General features: G+C 38.3%; 1 protein-coding gene across 1 annotated transcript in view; it reads left to right on the plus strand.

Moving 5' to 3' along the window:
* Positions 1 to 1,429: 1,429 nt before the first annotated feature.
* Positions 1,430 to 12,379, plus strand: part of LOC104530135 (mineralocorticoid receptor) — a 95,757-nt gene continuing 84,807 nt past the window's right edge. The window contains exon 1 of the mRNA XM_010174637.1: positions 1,430 to 1,568. The gene's annotated coding sequence lies outside the window, so the exon portion shown is untranslated. The remainder of the gene's footprint in view (positions 1,569 to 12,379) is intronic.

Consider the following 12,379-nt stretch of genomic DNA (forward strand, 5'->3'; position numbering starts at 1 on the left):
AAGCTACAGGCCAGGAGAGATGCAGTCCTTGATCTGGAGTGACATTCATGCTGTGCCCCTGGATAAATCACTTGGCCTCTGTATACCTCTTTAAAGGAAAACAGAAAATTGGAAAAAAAAGCAAAGGGTGCATACTTGAAATTTCTTAAGCAAGCTGGTTATCTTGTGTTTGAATTAAGACTACCTGTGAACTTCGTTTCCCAATGACTGACCGACAAATACTCTGTGACCTGCAATGTGAACTATCGGATATTTCACCACCGGTGTAAAGTCTTTTAGGCTTGTTTTTGTAGTTGTTTGATAGCACTCAGAGAGATAATGTGTGAAGAGATACAAGGGGTCACATTTACCTGGAGAAGAGAGGCTGTGTGGAAGGAGACTCTTCCCAGCCCTTCAGAGGCGTGGGAGGGATCTAAAGCTTTCGTCTCCTTTAATATCTGACACCTTTCTCCAAGTGTGCTGATTACTTTAGGGTGGCATTTCCAGTTCCCGGGGGAAGAAGGGAGGGAGGAGACTCACTGCATCATGAGGTGTAACTTGTTTTTGAAGAGCGCTGTCTTTTAGAGTTGCCAGTGGAAAATACTTCCTAAGGATACCTTTGGAGAGTCATGGTTTAAAAACAAACAAAACCAAAACCCAACAACAATAAAAAAAACCACAAACAAACAAAAAGCAAACACCCCCCCCCCAAAAAAAAAAAAAAACAAAAAAACACAAAAAAACCCCAACCCCAAACCCAACAACAGAAATACTCTGTCTTTTAAGAGGGTGGTAGATGGTTGAAGCTGGGTTTGCAAGATGCATCCGTCTGCAAAAATTTCAAGATAGTTTCTGAACCTCTGATGCTGCTTTTCTGATGCCTACAGTCATATGGAAGGGTCTTCGCACTTACAGAATGTAAAAAGGCTTCAAAACTGCTTTGGAAGCAAACTGTTAAATTGCAGAAATATGAGCTGTAGGCTCAAGGACCAGTGGTCAGGAGGAATAAGGACAGGAAAGTGCATACCGCTTTGCTGCACTACTTTGTAAAATGGTCTTGGTGGTTTTATTACAGGGGAAAGACTTGAAACTAACTAACAAACAAAAAGAAAATTTATAGCTATCATGTCACTGACAGTGGTTTGTTTGTTTGTTGTTTATTTTCAGTTTTAATCATCTGCTACCAATAAATTCCAGTGCCCTTGTGGTAACTTCTCACATTAACATTGATATATTAGGGGTGTTTTAAAACAGACAATAAAAATATTGCACTTAGTAATTAAAGCAGTTCATGTATCCAGCCAGGCACTGCCAGAAAGAGTTGTGGTTTCCTAATTGCTAGGTGCCTTGAGCAATATACCTGTTATAAATTCTTAATTGAACTTTGCATTACGGCCATTTTTATTTGAAATATTCATAGCTGTTTTGGTTTGTTTGTTTGTCTTCCAGCTCTTCACTGAGAAGTGTATCAGCTGGATCTTCAAGACCTTCCAAAGTGTGTTTGGTGTGTGGAGATGAGGCATCTGGATGTCATTATGGAGTGGTTACATGTGGTAGCTGTAAAGTTTTCTTCAAGAGAGCAGTTGAAGGTAAGGAAACACAAAAGAAAAAGCATCAAACAAAAAGAAAAGACAAAATACATGGGGTTTGTTTATTTATTTGTTTAAAATATAAATACATATGCACACATACATGTTTTGCTATGTGTTTTATGCCATTGTTCTATGTTGTTAATCAGAAAAAAAAGAAAAGTTGAATGAACTTGAATCGCATGTGGTATAATTTATGTAGGATATGCCAGTGTTTTCCAGTGTACGCTTTCTAAAGGATGCATTGTTTTCCTTCATGCTGCTGCTGAATCAGGCTTCTCCTCTAAGTGGATTTTTGTTATTTTTAATGGAGACGTACAATTGGTATAAATATACTCCTGCTTCTCCTGTACTCGGGGATGAATACCGTTGTCTCATCATGCTCTGACAGCCTTATACGACATTATAGTTTAGTCAGGTCAGTTGTCTCCCTGTGGTTACTTCCAGGGCTTTTGACTCAGTAGTGTACCTGCTTTGTCTTTCAGCAAAAGAGAAGTGGCTTTACAGTACTGTGGTAGATTGGTGACAAAGCAGGAGTTTATCATGGTGCATTTCTTAGAGATAGTTTTCTTCATTAAGGACTAGGACTTTCACAAGGACTATACTTTGATAGCTTCATCATTATATGAGTGATTGCTGGTGTCTCCTTATTTTTAATATATATAATATATAAAATATATATAACTTACATTAATTGTGTTATAACTAGTCTTTCCTTGGCATCTCAATAAAAAGAAGATAGGATCACTCAGTATTGGAGGACCTCTGGTAGGTGTTGCCTTGCTGTGACTTGGATTATTAGGGGGAAAAAAAAAAAAGTTTTACCTTTTGGATACTTTGTAAGTGACTGCTTCAAGTGATTAAAAAAAATAAGATTTTGTTACCTGAAAAAGAATAAGAGTTCATGGCATGCAAGGGACATAAATACTGTATAGGTTCTTTGAAATCTCTGCTGATGAGTAGATGTTTTTAGAACCACTGTTTTATTTTCATGAATAAAAAACTGGAAGCAAGAAAGCAGACTCTTAATAGGGTGTCCAGCTTGTGCAATGAGAATAGTGAGGCAGTGTGTGATGTGATTAACTTCTGTGGTTGTTAAATCTGCTGCTGATGGCAATAAGGATTTAGCTTTCTGTAAAGTCCACCTGGAGGGCTTGTGCGTCATTGAAGTCAAGACTTGGTGTAATATCTCTCTATCACTCTATTTATCTATCTATCATCAGAAGCGTCAATCTAATTCAAATGAATTTCCCAAAGTTATGAAGACAGATAAAAGGTTTCGCCCTTCTGAAAGTATTTTCTCTTACTCTTGTGCAATAGGTGACTTTGCCTTCATTCCCTAACTTCTTGCTTGAGTTTTCAGTCACTTAATGTAGCACATCAACTGTAAAACCTTACTTATTTTCACCAAGTGCTTTCCTCCGTGTGCCTCCTTGCCACATCATAGATGGGTATTCAAACATCCATGTCTAAGCTGGCCACTGAATTATGAAGGTATTTTTTGTTTGATGGCGGTGAGACTTTGCACAGACGTGTGCATACTGTGTGAAGTGACAGCAGCTTTTATTATCTTCCTTACTCCTTCCCTGCCTTCCAGGAGAGCTTCCTTCCAGTCTTAAGTCACTATAATTTCAAGGTACTGTGTATCTATATTTACCACACCTCTCTGTTTTGATGTCCTTTTTAACATAATCTGATTGATATCCCTATCCTACTTTACAGAAATTTATGAAAAATTACCAAGGATTCCCTTTAGGAGCTAACAAAGTAGCAAGACTACATATCCAGGCTTCAGAAGCTAAAACTATTAGGAAAGGATTACTCTGTAATCAGGCATAGAAATTAATTTTTAAAATGCAGTTAAAAGTTACCAGTAACTACTGAAAGTTTATGAGTTTGGGAAAAAAAAACCCAAACCAAACCTCAAAAAATGAAAGACAAAACAACTCTGTCTTCCCTAAAGATTGAAGGTGGGAGTTTTTAATTAGCTTAAAATACATTTTTTAGAATTATTATATTATCATAAGTGTTCTTACCAGTGGTATGTGAATACTGTCTAGACTTCTGCTTGGTATGCACATGGCTATTGAGCTCTTAATGCTACCAGAACTACTTTAAGTGTAGATCCTGGGCATACCTGTCTTTAGCTCAGCTCTGAGATAAAGCTGTGTTTTTTACTGAAGTGCCTGCATTCTTGTTTTCATTACCAAGAAAACAGTAATACCCCCTCTGTGAACAGAGAAACAACTTTCTGGGGAATTTATAAATACAGTGGCTAATTTATTTGAGTAAAAACGAATTGTTCCCTCTCTAAAAGATTGTAGTAAAAGGATGGAAGATATTCAGGGAAATGGTGAGTGAAACTTGAAGAAGTCGTGTGTATAAACTTTTTAAAGATTTATGAATATTTTTCCAGTTACATTTTACACACTTTATGTACATATGCACACACACATACGCACACATATTTCTTATTTGATCCACTAGACATTCTTCAGTAGAAAGTAGCATGAGAAATTATATTTTTTCAAAAATGATCTCCACTTCCAGTTGTTATTAAAAATGCTGAGTGGAGCTGGTGCCATTAGCACAGAACCACAGAATGGCTGAGGTTGGAAGGAATTTCCGGAGGCCATTTTGTCCAACCCCCCTGCTCAAGCAGGGCCACCTAGAGCCTGTTGTCCAGGACCATGTTCAGATGGCTTTTGAGTATCTCAAAGGATGGACACTCCACAACTTCTCTGGGCAACTACCTCAGTGATTGGTCATCCTCATAGTAAAAAAAAAAAAAAAAGTGCTTCCTGATGTTCAGACAGACTCTCCTGTGTTTCAGTAGATGCCCTCTTTGAATAGAGGAACTCTTCTCCTCAACAGGGAAGACACTGTGTGTCATTAGTTTCTACTGATTAAATGCAAGTTTTATTTAGTTTAATTTAAGAAGTTACATACTGATAGTCAATCAAAAGATATAGTGGGATGGAAATCATGGGAGAGAGCATGCAGTGTTGAGGTGGAAGGACAAGAACAAGTGGGGAGATAAATTGTGTCAAAAAGCATGGAAAAAGAGGGAAAGGGGATTTGTAGAGAGGGAGCACTGCACACCACCCAGCTCTTTGAGTCTCAGCTAGAAATGCTAATGTTGTCAGCCCACCTTGAACAGCTTTTGAGTGCCAATTCCTTTGCAGTCCTCTGAAACATTATAAAACAGAGGGATTATAACAGAAAAGAACAACTGTATTGAAATTTAAAAACAAAACGAGAAGATCCACAGCAACAAAGCGACTAAAGCTTGCATTTCCAATTATAAATCTGGTAATTGTATTTCCAGTGAATCTTGTCTTGGGGACTTGCAGGAAATGTCTAATGAATTTATGAGAAGGAGAGCTGTAGACCAAAAAAGTATTAAAATGGGTTTATTGGTGAAAGTTCCAAAGTAATTTCAGATGGAATGCATTACAGGGATGTAAATTATCAAAGTGCAAAATTTTGGTATCAAGTAAGCATGAAATTTTTGCTGACTGACTTGATGAACAGGAATCTGGTATGAAGAAATGTGATTGTTTCATTAATATAAATATGATCTGCCTTGCAAACACTAAAATCCTTTAACCATAAAAGCGTTGATAAACGGTGTCACTGTAAAAGTTAAGACATTTTATTTATAATACATTTTTACCTAGGATAACTGTATTGTATTATTTTCTAAATTATGGATGTGACCAATCATGAAGTTATTTAAACTTTATTATCATTAAGAGAGTCATGTGCTGGAAATACACTATAGTGTGAGGGAACCTAAAGCACCTGGCCAGTCATGTCTTCTCTTTTTCCACTGAACCAGCTTTCTTTAAGGAGAGTAATGGGCTTGAAGTCAGAAATCACAGCTGTTCTTGCGTATGCTTTGCATTTTTAGTTCATTTGTTCAAGTTCCAGACAAGTATGAGGTAATCTGTCCTAAATCAAAATTATATCGCTTCTTAAGTTGCTAAAGCTGATCTTTCATTCTTCCTTTGGTTTGAAGGTAAGAAAGAAGGAAGGCATTTTTTCATCTCCAAATGGTGCTGAAGACTACAGCAAAAATCACCATAATCTTCCAGTTATTTTGAATACTTGCTGTGAGATTTTTGTCTGCTTAAAAAGGAAGAATTAACAAATTGTATTAGTTATATGGAATCTTGGCCTTTTTTGAATACAAAGATGTGATGTTCAATGAATTTCAGATTAAGCTGTTGATTTCTGCTCCAGGAAGTTTGCCTTAAAGCTAGTTCTTCTATTTTAAGTCAGAAATGTAGATCTCTCTTGACCTCTGAGGTAGAAGCACAGTCACAGTCACAGTGACAGTAACAGAAGTTTCTAGGGTTGCCTTTCTTTTTCACCTGAACATTTGCTATTTGCCTGGTTAAAGTAGGAGGAAATTTGGCTGAAGGAAATTTTTCAAAGTCTAATTTGATGCCATCTTATTTAAATGACCTCCTGGATATAGTAAATGTGTTGTGCACCTCAGTGAGCAGCCTAGTAACAAAGAAACCCTACCTCTGCTGTGTGTTTGAACAGCGGGTTATCCAAGACTTCGCTTCAATAGTGGAAGGGATGAAATTTCTTGTGTAGCAATCTGCGGGGACTCGGCACAGCTGTGGGAACCGAGATTGCCTCAAAGATAGGTTTACAGAAAAGAAGTACCATTCTTCATCTCCCCTTGTGCCAGGCTGCTCTGAAAACAGAAACAAATCAACGTGTGCTGCAAGATTGAGGGTCCAACCCATCAGTCAGCTGGGGTAACTCCCAGTCTGCCTTACCAGGCACAGAGGCAGCTCTTTTTGCCCTAACCAAAGGGATCCAGCAGCCTTCTAGAGACTCGTCTTTGCCTGAAGGATTGCAAGCTATTGCCAGCCTGAAAATTCAGTGGTAGATAAATTCACTTCTTTGGCAAGCAGAGGCACTGTACAACTGTTTAGCAATGGGCCAGATGCATAATATCCCATAGATATTCTTTTTTTTTTTTTAAGTACTGTGTAGTCTCTGCTTCCAGAAAGCCACACAAGAGGGAAAGTGATATGTAATGCGTAATGTATTTTTTCAGAAACAGGTGATCTTCCTATGGTTTTCCCATGCGCTGTAAGTGAGAGAACTTCCCAAGGCTCTAACACCCCCCAGTAGAAAATAAATAGAAACTGAAGCCTCTATGGGTGCCTCAGAAATATTTTCATTTGAATTCAGGTAGAAAAAATATCAAGGTATGAGAATTTAAATGCCAGAATATGGAGCTCTTGAATAATATGCTGAATTAGCATAACTTAAATTTTTATAAAATATTACTGGTGAATAGGAAAGTTTACTATATTGAACATTTAAAGAAGCAATACATTTTATGGTGTAGAGGTTGAAATTGATACACTGTAGAAAGGCGTTTTCCACACCATTTTGCAGTTTGTGTACCCACGAATTTTGTAGGTCTGTGTTACTAGAATTAATTATACATACAGTTCTTCACTCTCCACTCTTCTGTTCATTCACTGTAATGGAGTCAGTGTTTTTCCGTCACAGGCTGCAATTTTACTTTTAACCACTTTCATAAGGTCAGTGGCCTCTCTAAATTCAACATTACTTAGTGTAGATGTCCATATGTTTTCATAGAAATTTCTATGTGGGATTTGAAATTGACTTGGTTCCTGACCTGTTGCAAGGATCTGTTTTACAACCTATCAAACAGAAATATTAGGTGAAGAGCAAGCAGATGGATGATCTGCTGAGGGCAAGAGAGCTGGTCAAATTCATGGAGCAGCTGCTACTCTTACTTGATATGCTATGGTTAATAGGTGTAAAATAAAATTTAAATAATGAAGTCATTGTAGGTTGAAGCTGCCACCAGCCTTCCATGCATTCATAGATATAAAAAAGGACTTTTCCTGGTTTTTCCTCTGGCAGGCAGTATTGCTCAGTGACATGAAGTCTTTGCTCCTGCTTGGCTTTAGTTACTAGGAGGTTGGAGTTCAGGAGACTGGTAGGAGGAAGGAGCTAGAAGGGTTTCCTTAGGGACCCTAAAAAGGGGAAAAATACAAGCAGAAAGAAGTGTGACACAAAAAAAGGAAAATCTAATAAAGGATGGAGCATGTATTAATTTAGTATTTTAAAGCTAGGGAAAGGTGGAATGGGAGGAGAAGCTTTCCTTGTGGCTCTTGGAATATGGGACCTGCATGAGAAACTCTTGAGTGATGCTCAAGAATAAATACTGGGTGAATGTTAAATGTGGAGTGAAGCACTAACAGAGCAAGCGTATTGTGGTAGTGTTTCAGAAAGGAAGGAGTAGGTTTGGGAACCATCTAGGTGATAAAGTGTCTTGGTTTTAAAACAAGCAAGGAATGCGTGAGTTGAGCAGCTGCAGTGCCTCAAAGAACCACAGGTTGGTTAATGGCTGGGATAATTATTTGAAGAAATATTTTTATATCAAGTAAGCTAAAAGTCCACATTGATTCCTTTTCCAAAAGCATGAATAATTTCTTCCTTCCCCCAAGACTTTCCAACATTGACTTTTTTTTTTTTTATTGTAATGGTTATTTACTGTAAGTGGGTGTTGCTGTAGAGAGGGAGAGACAAGTACAAGGATGAGAATTTAAATGTGGGCTGCTGTCTAGCCTTGGAAAGCACTTGCATGATGCTACGAGGTCTGCATGCAATTATTCATCTCCTGCACTCTTTTGTTTGTGTTTTGTTCTTTGTCTTATGAATACTAGTTTCTAGACTGCTTCATCTATAAAATAGTGTATTCAGTAGGTAATAGCCAGCCTGCAGAAGCACCATAAGCAGTAAACAGAACGTATACACAGCGGTGAGGTAGGTTTATCTTCGGTAATCTCTGTTTCCACAGATTCAAGCATCACACAGGCTTCCATGTGCTTACCTTCTACATCTTTATAAGAGAGAGGAAATTTTGTCATTCTTACAATGTGACACAGAACTGAGTTGCAGCAATTATTTTTTTTTAGTTATTTCTTTTTTAACATGTCACAGGATAACATTCCATTAGATCAGAGTCTTCATAGCGGTGGGATGGCCCTGTGAATGTGTGCTGATTTAAGGTAGCTATAAATATTTTGACTAAGGAAAGTTCCAAGTGTCACAACCATTAGTTTAGAGTTTTCTTGTATACTTCAACTGCCTTTTCTTCACCAAGGAGTGGATTTTTTCCATATACAGCATAGGAAAGGTAAATAGGGTTCTCCCTGGGAAATTAATCTGTTTGGTAATAGTTCCAAGATGGCTGAGCCACTTTAACATTGTTATACAAATTCCATATGTTCAGATGCACCAAGTAGTTCAAGCAAACAGGGAAGTCTTCACACAGTCATGGTACAAATAATGCTGGAAATGCTTATGTGGAGTGTTGTGTATACTTCTGGTCACCAGCGTGTTGTAGTTAATTTGATTCAGAATCAAGGAAGCACATCAGGAGAGCTGCTGAAATGATCTGGGGGATAAAAATTTATCTTATGTCAGGTGACTAAATGCTTTTAGCTTTTTTTAGCTTACCCAAAAAGAGTCTGAGTTGGGACATGATTGCTATCTATAAATATTTCAGAGTTGAGGAATAGACAACTGAGAGGCAGGAGAATTTATTTTGAACTAAGAACTGTACTGAAATAAGAGCAAATGGGTAAAAATGACAATAGTTAGTTTGATATTTTGAGAAGGCTGCAAACCTCCAGAAAGAGGGACTTTTAGGTGCACTTTCCTGAAAGGGGTCAGAAGGATTTACATACCTACTTTGAAATGGGGTGTAAGAGAAGTAACTGATGTATAATACAATTTGGTTATCTGTGATTGTAAAGGATAAGCCAAAGAGGTCTCTTTTAGTTAATAATGTGTCCTGATAAGGCTGAAGAGTTCACCTGACTCCAGAAATGAAGGAAATAGGAGTAGTAAAAGAGAGGATGAACCAACTAAGACATTTTTAGGGTATTCCACTTGCAGTGGTGGTGGATGCCCAGATCTTCACAGGAGTACAAGACTCCAGTTTTCAAAAATTAATGTAAAGTGCTCAGATCTTGCATAAGGCAGAATGGCTTTTTATTTGTACTAGCAGATGAATGTCTTGTCTCCTGTGATGACTTTTCTCATTTTCAGTTCAAAAAAGCAAGTTGAGGAGAGTGAAGTCCTTTTGAAATAACTCTATGCTATCCAGCTAAGCCTCTGCAGGTACCGCCAGACCCCATCAGGTGTCCTCATGCTTGGTTGCATTTGTTGGTGATCTCCTCAAGTGAAAGCCTGGCTACTGAGAAATCCTCTGTCATTGAAGTATAACTGGTCTGGCTTCTTGGTCACTGTGCTGCTGGGGTTTTTTTGTAATGCCTAGTGCAGTACAACTGTAAATGGATAACTAAAGCATGAACGAATATTCAAAATGGAGTTTGCAGTTGGACATAAATATATGTACGAGATCTATATCAAACAGCATAAAGCTTATCAAATATCATAAAATATCCTTAGTCAGAGGCTTTAGCTCCTTACAGCTATGGTACTGCTCCTTAAGAGACACCACTTTATAAAACACTGTTATCTACCTATCTTTGCAGCCTATCGAAGCAATGGTATAATTTTCACTTTTAGTAGCAAATGGCACTTCTCTGCTACAACCCTCAAGGTTCAGAAAATTTTTAGAGCCTGAAAAGGCTCTTCCAGACTCAGGTTAAGTAGTTAAGAACCAAAAGGACATAATCCTGCAAGATGCCTTCAGCAAAACAATGTTAGAGATAAGGAATTTTGAAGTGTCATGGCTTAAAGAAATTCTAAATAGTTAAAACCTCAAAATAAATGTATAAATACATAAAGCCAGAAACAAACCATCTTTTTGTACCTTCTAATCCCATTTTAAATGAAAGGGTGGGAAAACAGTCTCCAGACGAAAAAAAGTGAGATAAAATGTACATACAGATCTGTCTGTTATAGACAGAGGGAACAAGACATCTGCTAGCATCTCGGATATAAATAGAGTGGGAAAAGGTAGTGGCAAATCTCCCATTGCCTTAAAAGAAGCCAGGATTTCAGCCTTTTTTTGCAGCACAGTTTTAGGTTGTTGAAGGTTGGGAGTACCTCTGTTAGGTTTGAAGTCTAGACTTAGACTGAGGCAGTTTTGTCAGATTTTTTTTAGAAACAATAGTGGCCTCTGGTCAACTTTGAAACCCACAACTCTTTATTGTTTAAGGAGAAGGAATTCTATAAGACTGAATTTTTACCTGGTTTTAGCCTGTAAAATTGTTTGGTTCCATCTCTCATGGCTGAGTTGCCAACTCCAGCGCCCTAAGAAAGGGAACATGGGTCGGTCAGTCCATTCCCACTTGGTTCAAAAGTGAAGATGATGTGGGGCTTTTGTATGCACCCTGTCCACACTAAGAGCAAGTAGAAACAAGGAGGCTTCTGTTCACCTCCTCCTTCCAGGTGTCAGGTGAAGGGGTACCAGGGGCTGCTGACAGTGTAATTGGGGGACTCTGTACTTGCTGCAGAATTGATGCAGCATCTTGGGCAGCTGTTGGGCAGCTTCAGCCAGTACATGAGCTGAAGCCTAAAGTCTGTGTTTAGGCTCTGCATGCAGCAGATGAGAGCATGTGCTTGGGATTCGTGCATGCTGTGGTTCCTGTGCAGTAAAACTCGCTGATGTCCTGCTCCTGTTCATGGGCAGTGTGACAGAGCCTTTCTTCTCCTGTTTCAGGGTTTGGAGTGGCAGGGCCGCCTGAGGTTGCTGTATCTTCTCCCACCCCTTTCTGCTCCTCTGTGCGAGTTCTTAATTAGGTGCAGTGGTGGGTTTCAGGGGTTTTGAGCTGCTTGGGTTTTTTTCAGTTTGCTATTTTAAAAATATATTGGGGAGGAAAAAAAAAATTGCAAAATCACAACTAAATATGAAAATAATGAATGCTAGTGGCCTGCATGGTCTTTGTTTATCTGCACCACATGTAATGATTTCTAATTCAGCCTTAATTACACAGTCATATACAATTTTTTCCATTAGACCTCTGCCTTGTTCATTGAACAGATTGGATAACATTCAATTAATGAGTAGCTATTCAGTATCTTGTATTCTTCTTATTGCTTAATGTATGGTCTTCTGCCTTTACTGCTAATTACTATTCATCCCTTCCTCAGAAGACGTAATTACTCATTTCTTGCAGAGCTTTTCTGTAGTGTTCATCACTATAATATCTTAGTGCTTCACAAACATTGTTTAATTTGTCCTTGCAATACAAGATACTGTAGGATGAGTGGTTATTACCTCTGTTTTACAGTCAAGGAGTTAAGACGCAGATTAAGCTCAGACATATCCACTGATTTGGGGTTCATGATTTATGATATCTAGGACCTCAAGGGGCAGAAGTACTTGGCATTTTATAGCACTTAATTTGTCCAAAGTGCAATTCCCGTTGATTTTACTTGCAGCTATGAGTGCTTAAACCACTGCAAATCAGAATCTGGTTCTCAAGTTGGATATTTAGGAAACAAGGAGGATAATTAGTGATTTTTCTTGCTTATTTTAATAATAAGTTTATGGCAAGGAGATGCAGTCCAATTCTCCAGGGCACTGTTCAACTGCCTCAGGCATCGACTTTCTGTCTTCTCTCTCTCTCTCTCTTATTCTTCTTCAAATCTCTGTAATCCTTTATGTACTTTGTTTTTGGTGGCAAGTGAATGTGGACTCTGAGGACAAGATTCCCTTTGACTTCGTGGTCCTGTTTCTTCCTAAATCACTATCCATGTTGTCCCCAGGGTAAGCTAGGGGTCTGGCAAGGCAGGACCAAGCGTGTAGGTGTAAGACATAATGTAGT

The sequence above is a fragment of the Antrostomus carolinensis genome, unplaced genomic scaffold, assembly GCF_000700745.2.
Source record: "Antrostomus carolinensis isolate BGI_N321 unplaced genomic scaffold, ASM70074v2 scaffold36238, whole genome shotgun sequence".
Lineage (NCBI taxonomy): Eukaryota > Metazoa > Chordata > Aves > Caprimulgiformes > Caprimulgidae > Antrostomus > Antrostomus carolinensis.